This window comes from Chrysochloris asiatica, unplaced genomic scaffold (assembly GCF_000296735.1).
Source record: "Chrysochloris asiatica unplaced genomic scaffold, ChrAsi1.0 scaffold00556, whole genome shotgun sequence".
NCBI classification, from domain to species: Eukaryota; Metazoa; Chordata; class Mammalia; order Afrosoricida; family Chrysochloridae; genus Chrysochloris; species Chrysochloris asiatica.
In genome coordinates, this window is record NW_006409074.1 from 442567 (window position 1) to 453866 (window position 11300).

An 11300-nucleotide genomic window follows, 5' to 3' on the forward strand; every position below is an offset into this window, starting at 1 on the left:
GTTCTTCTGTGGTCTTCCTTACTCACCGTGCAGCTTTTGCATGCATATGAAGTTATTGAAAATACCATGGCTTGGGTCAGGCGCACCTTAGTCCTCTAGCTGACATCTTTGCTCTTCAACACTTTGAAAAGATCTTGTGCAGCAGATTTGCCTAATGCAATACATCATTTGATTACTTTCTTTTTCTTAAAACATTTAATTTAGAAGTCTGGCATTTCATAATCACCCATCTTGGTTGACATGGGTTAACACACATGGTGTTATCAGGATACACAAGGACAATAGCCTACAAAAAAATAAACCCATGTCTCTTAAACAATCACAACCCAAAAGAAAAAAAAAGTTACACGTGTAAAAACTTCAGATGTATTGCATTTAAAAGATTTGTGAACATCATAATTTAAAGAGGCAAAACAAGGCTCTACTGAAACTTAAACAGTTTATTATAAAGCTGATGGGAAGGAGCATGTTGTCTCTTTGCATCAGCTTCCCCTAACAGTTTTACATGAGCTGAAAAAAGTGATGGCTGGCAAGGCGGGTGGGGGTGGGAAGTTCATTTTGCATGCACAAGATGTACTGCTTAACAAAACACTATCAGCTTGTTTTAAACGATGTTTAGATACCAATTGTAGCCTGTGTTAGCGAATTCTCCTGTCTAAAATTCCCCACTACTTTTGCCTGGATTTTCTGATCAATTTCGGAATGTACTTGGTCTGCACAATCCAAAAAAGGGAGCTCCTGTGGGGTCAAAGCAACCAATCAGTCCAGCAATGCCCATGAAGATTTATCTGAAACTGCTCCTCGAGGGACATAAGAGAGCATATCTGAGTAGCTGTGCTGCCAGTACAGATGGGTTTAGCACTAGATATTTTTGTGATTTGTGATAGGGAAAAAAATCAGTGATAAGGGGGCCAGGGGTGAAGAGAGAGCCAGGGACCCAAGGGATCTTCAGTTGCCTTTTCCTGCTTCTTCATCCTGCTGGTCACTTGCCCAGAGGATGAAGTGATCTCACAGCAACTGCATGATGAGTGTGGAGTCCTTAAAGGAATCCTCGTTTAGTGTGTCCAGCACTGCTATGGCATCATCAAAGGCTTGTTTGGCTAGGAGGCAGGCCTGCTCAGGCGCATTCTGGATCTCATAGTAGAACATGGAGAAGTTGAGGGCCAGGCCCAGCCGTATGGGGTGCATCGGCTGCATGTGCTCTTTGCTGATGTCAAAGGCTTCTTTAGAGGCAGCCTCAGAAGCTTCAACCACACTGTTTTTCTTCTTCCTGGCAGCTACCTCTGCCAAGTAGCGGTAGTAATCACCTTTCATTTTCAGGCAAAAGACCTTGCTATCGTACTGGACATCATTGCAGTTCTTGATAAGGAACTTGTCAAGCAGAGCCAGGACATCAATGCTAACTGTCTCCAGCTCTTTCTCAATCTCCTGGTAAACTTCAACCTTTTCCCAACTTCTTTTCATTTCCATCAGCTATTGTTTTCTGCTCAATGCTGCTGATGACCTTCCAGGAAGATCGCCTGGCACCAAGCACATTCTTGTAGGCCACAGAGAGGAGATTTCGATCTTCATTGGAGAGAGGCTCATTGAGCTCTGTCACCGCCTTCATAGCGGAGGCCTGCTTGCTAGCTGCGCCTGCTGCAGCAGCTATTCCTGGTCTCCCAAGTCCTTGAGGCTCCAGGTTGCTAAGGAGAATGCTGAACACGCACACTGACTCTGGCTGCAGCAGTGCCGTACTCTTCACTCCAAGGCGTCCCTGTGTGCAGGTATCATTTGATTTCTTGACTGCTGCTTCCATTAGTGTTCATGGTTGATAAAAGAAGATTGAAGTCCTTGACAACTTCAATCTTTTCTCTGGTGATAAGACTGTTTATTGGTCCAATGGTGAGGATTTTTGTTTTCTTTACATTGAGAAGTAATCTATACCGAAGGCTGTGCTCTTTGATTTTCATCAGTATTTTAAGGCCTCTTCACTTTCAGCAAGCAAAGTTGTATCATCTGCATATCGCAGGTTGTTAATAAGTCTTTCTCCAATCCCGATGCCATGTATTTCTTCATATAAGTCAGATTCTTGGATTATTTGCTCAGCATACAGGTTGAATAAGTATGGTGAAAGAATACAACCCTGTCACAGACCTTTCTTAGTTTTGAAACATTCAGTGTTCCCACGTTCTGTTCGAACAACTGCCTCTTGGTCTATGTACAGATTCCTCATGAGCACAGTTAAGTTTTCCGGAATACTCGTACTTCGCAATATAGTCCACAGCTTGTCATGATACACACAATTGAAAGCCTTTGCATAGTCAGTAAAGTGCAGGTAAACATCTTTCTGAGATTCTCTGCTTTCAGCAAATATCCATCGGACATCAGCAATGATATCCTTCATTCCCTGGCCTTTCTGAGTCCGACTTGAACCTCTGGAAGTTCTCTGTCAATGTATGCTTGCCAGCCATTTCTGAATTACCGTTAGTAAAACTTGAATTGCATGGGCTATCTACTTGCATGGGATATCAAAGATATTGTCCCCCTAAGTCTTACCATATCCTCCCTATTTGTCTTCTCCCCTCCCTCGTCTTGTGCATTGCACTCTGTCTCCTTTTTTTTGCCCTTCATCCCATTGCACTCTGTCTCCTTTTTTTTGCCCTTCATCCCAGACATCATGCACCTGTCCCCTGACTTGTGAATTACTGTCCCCTCCCTCCCTTCCCTAGTAACCATCAAAGAATGATTCTTTTAGTATGGAAATCTTTTCTTAAACTTTTCCATGAGCTCATGCACTATTTGTCCTTTTGTGCCTGACTAATTTCACTCAGCATTGTGCTCTCAAGATTCATCCATGTTATGAGGTGTTTTGCTTCTTCACTGTTATTCTTCAAGGTAGCATACTACCTTGTGTGTATGTACCAAAGGTCATTTATCCATTCTTCTATTGATGGGCACTTGGGCTGTCTCCATCTTTTCCTATTGTGATTAGTTCTGCGATGAGCCTTGGTGTTCATATATCTACTCTTGTTTTGGCTCATATTTCTTGAGGATATATACCAAGTAGAGGAATTACTGGATCAGAAGTTATTTATATTTCCAACCTTCTGAGGAAGTGCTATACCATTTTCCAGAGTTGATGAACATTTTACAGTCCTTACAGCAATGTCTCCACACCCTGGTCAGCATTTGTTGTCCTCTGATTTTTTTGAACTTTGCTATTACTGTTGGTATAAGATCATATCTTATTGTAGTTTTGATTCATTTCTCTCTGATGGCTAATAATCGTAAACATATCTTTATATATTTGTTGGCTGCCCAAATGTCTTCCTTAGTGGTCTATTCATGTCCTGTGCCCATATTTTAATTGGGTCATTTGTCTTTTTGCTGTAGAGTTGTAGTTTCCTATAGATTTTAGAGATTAGTCCCTTGTCTGATATGCCATTATAAAAAAAAAATTTCCTGAATGTGTAGGTTCCCTTTTTACTCTTTGGTGAAATCTTTTGGTGAACATAAATTTCCAGTTTTTAGTATGTCTCAGTCATCTGTTTTGTCTTCTATTGTTTATGTGATTTTAAAAATGTTTGATAGCCTATGTGTGCCCTGTATTAGAACCTTTAAATTTGTCCCTGTTGTTTTCATTGATGGCCTTTAGAGTTCTGGGATTTACAATTAGGTCTTTATCTATGTGGAGTTAGTTTTTGTATATGGTGTGAGGTAAAGGCCTTGTTTCATTCTTTTGCATATCTATTTCCAGTTTTGCTGGCACCATTTGTTGAAGAGACTATCTCTTCCCTATTTAATGTATTTTGGCTCTTTGTCAAAGAACAGTTGAGTGTATGTGGATGGATTTACTTCTGGATCCCCGATTCTGTTCCATTAATCTACATATCTTTCATTGTACCAGTACCAGGCTGTTTTGACCATGTTCGCTATGTTGCAAATTTTGAAATCAGGGAGTGAAAGTACTCCAATTTTCTTCTTCTTAAGCAGTGCTTTGCTTACCTGAGGACTCTTTCCCTTCCATATAAAGTTAGTAATTACATTTTTTTTTAATGTTGCAGACACAGGTTGTTTACTGTATGTTTCATCCAAACACATTCAGACTAGAAACTCAAAGAATACTTTACACTTGAAACAAAGGAACTAGATTCTACTAGTGTATAACACTTAACACATTATAGCAATAAAAATAGTAATCATTGTGTTGCACACCTACTAAAGACAAGATTATTAAAGCCAATTATAGTGTCATAAAGATGAACGAATACCCACCTCCCTCCAAAAAAAAGCAAGTAATTAATGATAGACGAGTAGTTTTACTATTTCACCTAAAAAAGAGACACAGTTAAAAGTCCACAGTACTGCAGGTGAACAATCACCATGTAAACTTCTCCATATGATTTTTTTTAATGTTTTATTGTGAATTATAGGATAGTTTACATGAGAGAACCTCAGTTCCATATTCATTCTATTGTATATCATTACATTGACATGGTTCCAATCCCCTCCATGCCTCGTCTTCCGACCAAAGGGCATATCCTAGAAGCCCGTGCTCTACCCTTCCCCCTCCCCCCTCCATATGATGTTTTAATGGTTTCTTCATAGTATGTAAAAACTGAAGCTGAATGGCCTTTGCTCTAATTTTCCATTACAGTTAGTATTTGTTGTTACTTTTGGTGCCAGAACATAGTTACATAGTTTTATGAGTGACACAGTGTAATATCCTGGATTAGGCTGGAGATATTTTATATATATATAAATACATACATACATACATACATACCTACATACATACATCTACATATACTAGGGAACTTCAAAAAGTTCGTGGAAAAGTGGAGTTAAAAATGAATGAATTTTTTCCAAGGACTTTGAAAAGCCCCTTTATGTGTGTGTATATATAAGACAGGAAAAAAAAAACACACACACTAAAAATTTTAAAAAGGATGAGAAAAAAAGGGCAGAACACTGACAATAAAACTCTCAAAAGCAGTTTGAATAAAGACTTCAAAATTTGAAAATAAATTTCTGATAAGAACTTCAAACATTGTAATACTATATGAAAGTGTAAAACATACAAAATAGGAAAAAGAATTCCTTAAACCCCCAAAATAAGTATATGTGTTCCCAAAACTATAATCAATAGTGCAAAACTTTTCTTCAAACATGGAGGACCACATTCAAGGAGGGGAAATAAGACAGAAGACAGATTGAATTTTACTCATATTACCCAGTGAAAAAATAACATGAGTCATGGGTTAGGTTACTTAATAGCATAAGTTATAACCAATTTGTATTTTTTGTTTTGTTTTTAATTCATATAGAATGGAGAAGGTCTTCTATGCTAACAGTAACAAACAGGTTTAAGTGGTCATACTCATATCACTCCTAACGTGAAACATCAGAAACTGGTACATACTGAATGCTCCAAGCATAAAATTGGCTATCCTTCACTATACTTGTGGTTTACTGGAGTTTGCTTTACATAAAGACAGACAATCCAGCAACTACAAACTTTGCTCACAGAATTCTTCAAAGATTCTTGTAAAAATAAAAGATGTCATCCCAGTTTTAAATTTAGAGTAACTTGGGTACTGACATTGGGTTCAATAATTGTGTAAAATGAATAACAGTTCCTTGTTCCCCAAATACAAAATTCAAACACTTAAAAGCTACTGTTCTTTTCTCTGAAAATTGTTGTATCCTCACTTTAGGTTTATTTGCCATTTATGGAATCTGACTCCTTTTAAAATGTCACTAAAAATTTACATCAAGTTGATTGACTTTTCAAAGGACCTATCAAGTGATACACTTCAATTCTCAAATTCTTGCTAAAACAAAGTCAACTAGACTTACTCAAAGAGCTGACTTCCTATTACCTTCTCCCTTACAAACACACAAGACTTCCCTTCCACAGAGAACACAAAGTTGTTAACTAAAGAACAAGGTAAATATCATGGTAGTCAATTTTACTGATTTTAAAGATACTGCAATTTTTATGCAATTCAGTGATTTTTCAACATTTTGCAGCTGTTTGGTTTTGCAGCACAGCAATTCATACACTGTACTATTGCTGGGAGCCAGCCCCGGCAAATTTATTCCAAGTTTTTTTTCCGAAGGGGGGTGCGGACATCTGCGATAAGAATTACACAGAGTCAATAAGTCATGATGAATTCAAAATCTTCTTATTACATGCTTTATTCTTCTCTCATTCTTTACTGTCCTGCCATTCTTTACTCCCCTGCTTTCCTGCTCATCTCTTCTGCTTCTTTTCTCCCTTCCCCTGCTCCTGCTTTCATTCCCCTCCTGCTTTTTTAATCCCCTTCCATTTCTTTTCTCCCCTCTCCTGCTTTCCCTTTCTATTCTTCTACTTACATGCTTTATTATCTTTCCACTTATTCCTTCTTCTTCTCCTTCATTCTCCTTCCCTATTCTTCTTCTACATTCCTCCTCACACTCCTTCTTATTCTCTACATTACTCTTCCTATTCTTTTTCCTTCAACTTCCCATTACTCTCTTACCTTCCTTCTTCTTACCTCCCACATTACTCTTTTCATTCTTTTTCTTTCTACATTACTTCTTACACTACTCCTTCTTACCTCCTCCCTTTCTTCCTCTTACTTACTACTTTTTTCTATCTTACAACCCCCTTATATACCGTTACAAAAAACATTGCTTTCATAGTAATCAATGTCTTCAAAATACAATCTATTCTTAGACCCATTCTTCATGGTTTACGACTCTTAGATTTACAACAGAGATGAGAAGTTATAGCAACGCATACAAGAGACATCCTGGCGCCTTGAAACCTTTTAGTTAAACATTTGTTCTTACATAAATCTATTCTTTTCTCTGAGAAGCAAGTTAACCTTCACATATGTTTCTTAACCTTTGTCTGTTAAAGTCTTGTTAATTTTAGTTGTTAGGTGTAATTAACTCTCCATTAACTTCTTCCATACACTATCTGTTCATAGCCTACAAAAATATCACTTATCAGAACATTTAAAAAACTGAGGCTATGAAAAACAATTTCTCTCATTTACTGATGAGACTTCTTTTTTATGTAACTGTAGATTCTCATAACCCTTATCTATAGTCTAATTGTTTTTAGGAATTCTTGTACCCACAGCCCTTATTTATGGTCTAATTGCTTTTAGGGATTCTTTATTGCCTTAAACTAAGGCTATAAGGAAGAATATTTATAATCACTAAGCCGAAGCTGGTAGTAATTCAATTGAAAAATCCTGTCTCCTAGCAGTCTTAAGAACATTGTTAATATAAGTATTAAAACTACCTAAGATTACAAGTAGAATAAAATGTAGCTAATATATGGCTTCTAACTTTTAATAAAAATGTACTAAAGTGTGGGAGAGTCAAAATCTAAAGTAAAGGGATACTAATAAAATCATGAATAAATCAGAGAATGATTCAACAAGAGAAAATTTAACTAGAGGCCTGTACATAAAATTAATTATTTGTGGCTTTGCCATCCAAAGAAAATAATTCATTGTTGCTTTGCAAAAACAATGAATTCTTCTATGCCCAGGTTTCCCCGCATCTCATTTATTTAATTACTTGATTAATATGTCTCAATTTGTTCATTTTAATTCATTATTAATAAAATTCCATATTATTATTATGGTTCCTGCATTACTATATAAAATTACCAGCAAGACTGGAATGACGTATTAATAGAAGGCACCAGCATACTTATTACATTACCAGAGAACAAAAGTACAGTAAAGACCATTTTCACTGTATACAGCATAAAGAAAGGAAAAGGGGTAGAAGGAGTGTGTTGAGCAGCCAGCCATCCCTGTACTGAAGAGGGACAGGTAGAAAAATTTTAGCTATGGAGCTAGTAAACCTGTTCTAATATTCAAAGACCCAAGATTTTGAAATTCTTAATTGTGTTTAGTTTGTAACTAAATTATTTTCTTCTGGTGTATACTTGGAGTCTTGTAAAGGTTTATGTGTACATGCGCGCTGCTCACAGCAAGCAGATAATTGCTCTCATCATTTCAAAAACTATTCTCCACTGGAAAAGAAGATGAAACCGTTTTTTTCCTGTTGCCTCCTATTGCAGATGTCAATATTAATAAGTTCAGAATACCCATTAGTGCATTTTGATGAGTGCATAACAAGTTTATGTTGGTTTGTATTTTTGGAGGGAGGCAAGAAAAAAGCGCAAGATTCTCTCATTGCACAAATTGCTCTATTTGTGTTTCCAGTGTTAAAAGACAGAAACAATAACACTTAAAATGTGCAGCAGAGGATTTTTTTTCACTTGAAGTGTTGCAGACCGCAATTACTGAGGTGTTAAGGCCCTGTGTCATGGATGAAAAACCAACACAGCGGCGCCACTCAGGCTTGCTAGCCAGGGACCCTGAGGGCCCAAGGAAGTAACCTCCGGACGTCCCGGGTTCATTGGCTTTTACGAACTCACTGTTGGGCTAGCTCTGTATAATTTGCTTTAGTACTATTAATTCATTCTATACCTCGAACTCCAGTAATTGTAGCTTCTGAGAAAATGGTTTCTTATGTGCCTCTCTTAATGTCTCCACTGTGTTTGCAGTGCTTCAGGTTCTAGGAACAAATCTCTCTGAGGAACAAACTCTGGCAACCTGGCAAACATAGCTGTTCTTTATCAGATTATTCAGTTATGTTTGATATTAACTTAATACATGAGCCCTTGATACCCATGGACAAATATTAAAAACTTCTTCTAAAGCTGAGGCCTAAAAGTTCCTAGGGCAAGTTTGCTGGGAGATGCTGGAGAAAAAATCCCCCTAAGGAATTCACCCAAAGTAGATTGGCAACTTCCGTGGTTTTGTCCAAAGAATAATGGTTGTCAGCCTTCCCAGGTGCAGACCATTAAGCTAGGCATCCTTCTTCCTCCTGCAAGCCTCAGCCAGGCAGCTGACACAGCCGGTCTCCTCCCAATCCTTTTCACCTTTTCCCATTCGAGATTAGGTGCTATAGGTATGCTAATTAGGCTTGAGAAACGGAGTTGCTGTCTTGGGATTTGAACCTGAAAAGTACTATATAAATTGGCTTGAATTTCTAGAAAATTAAGGATGTTAGATTATCAAGACAATTTGTGATGTATGTTTTAGAATTTGATTCCTGTAAATCATTGAGTCCTGTTTTGAACGATTAGTCACATTTCACTTCTGTACCCTGTCTTAATAAACCCCGCCTTCCTTTGTGCAAAGCTCCTCCCTGAAATAAAAAGGAGGCGCAGACTGAAGCCCGCATGTGTTACTGCCTGCAGGGCTGGTTGTGTGTTACTGCCTGCAGGGCTGTGCATTTACTGCCTGCAGGGGCCATGATGCCTGTAGTCCAGGGTCTGCCCACCAGTTTCGCATCCACTCTAGTTTCGGGGTGTCTTCTTGTCTCTCTTGTTGTGTCTTTGTGTGTATTCTTTCTCTATCTCTGTCGCCGCCAGATCTCCCTACTTCGTGAACTGAACCCCCATGTGGAGGCCGGTTCTCGACATCAAAGGACCTGGATTCAGTTGGGAATGTCCTTTTACGTTCATTATCTTGTAGACAGTTGAAGATATGGTCATTTCTCAGTCCGCAATTCTCCAAGTCTAGGTTTACAAACTAACAATGTGAATCCTGTTTTAAAATTGGAGAAATATTGTCCACCTCAGTTTAACTGATATTTGAAAGATGCTTTTCACAACAAAGAAATGATCAAAAAGGCTGTGTCAAAATTCCAAATCAAGGACAATACAACAAAAAACCCCTAACAAGAACACAAACACGATGAATAATGTACCACTGCCAAGACCTTGCTGACAGTGAAGCTTCAGCCACACTGGCATGTGAAGTGGTTGTCTCATTTGTCTGGTTTCTCTTCCAGAGCCAACTTTCTGTGCCATGCCACTGCCAACGATTCCCTGTGGACCGCCAGGACCTTGATCAGTGCTCCTGATATCCCAGCGATCATCACCACCACCTTTGGTTTCTTGTGTTCTTGTAGCTCTGGGGTTTTTTTTCCCTCTTCCATATTTAGACACACTTCACCGTGAAACAGTTGGTTTTGCAGTTAAGATTCTCTGAACTGATTCAGAATCATCAAAACCCACAAAACCAAAACTTGGAAGCTTTTCCCCAATACCCTTGGTGTTGAAGTGATGTTTCACAACGTTTCCAGAACTCATGAAGAATTCTTTCAGTCTATTTTCATCAATATCATGTGGCAAGTTACCAACAAAAAGTTGATGACTGTCTAGATAGTGAATTATTCTATGGTTGTCAGATTCATTTTGTTCAATATCTCCTCTGCCAGCCCTTGGTCCTCTTGGGGGAAAGCCAGGTTGTTCCCTAGGTTATTTTTCGTGCACATGAGGTGGCTGAGACTGAACTTCTGGTTTAACTTCAAATCTTGGCTTTTGTGGTTCTGTGGCAGAGAAACAGGTTACACAGGAAGAGGAAAATAGACTTCTCTAATTCTTGTAAGTTTTTCCTCTTTCACTTGAGGTTCAGATGCTGGCTGTTTCAGGCTCATGAGAGGATTTTCCAAAGGTTCCTCTATGCTATTGGTCATAGGATGAGCTTCATAGTATCCACTATTGACATTTTCTTGTACAGGCTCAGGGTATGGTTGCCTTTCTTCTTGTTCTTCTTCTACTACTTCTTCTGATTCTTCATCAAATTCTGGTTCAGAATAACCAAATACTTTATCTTCATAACGAAACATATCATTGTGAACATAAAACTTATTTGGAACAGGATCTTCAGGAGCAAGAACAAAGGTTTATATACGCTGTCCACTGTTAGACAATAAACCCATGACTTGGACAACTATTCCATCACTCAGAGTCACATGAGCATCTACATGACATATTTTAGTATGACATTCGCTGAAGTTCAGAGATAATACTTGGTGGTTTATATAATTTTGTCCATAAACAGCTTTCTGGAGCTTTCTACTAGCATCTACTCTACTCTGAACAGATAAGGAATTCTGACCATAAAACCTGTGTAAATATTCTGGAGTTTTATTCAGCAAAGTATACTGCCTCACAAACTATCACCCTACAAGCAGCAGCAGACTGGGGTTCTCCATAACCATTTCTTTGCTGCACATTGTCAGACACTCCAGTCAACAGCAGTGGTGAGTGTGTCGCATGGAGGTCAGTAGAAGAGTGGCTGCAGAAGATTCTTTTTCCTTACCACCCTTGCAACAAAAGATGATGACCTGGTCAATTTCTTCTTTTGTTATAGGTCTGTTCAAGTTTTCTTCTTCGCTCTGTTTAAGTTTAGGTAGGTTGTGCTTTTCTAAAAACGTACCCATCTACTATA

General features: G+C 38.3%; 2 pseudogenes; both read right to left on the reverse strand.

Moving 5' to 3' along the window:
- Positions 1-948: 948 nt before the first annotated feature.
- Positions 949-1612, reverse strand: LOC102824212 (annotated as a pseudogene).
- Positions 1613-9700: 8088 nt separating this feature from the next.
- Positions 9701-11085, reverse strand: LOC102826499 (annotated as a pseudogene).
- Positions 11086-11300: the final 215 nt, after the last annotated feature.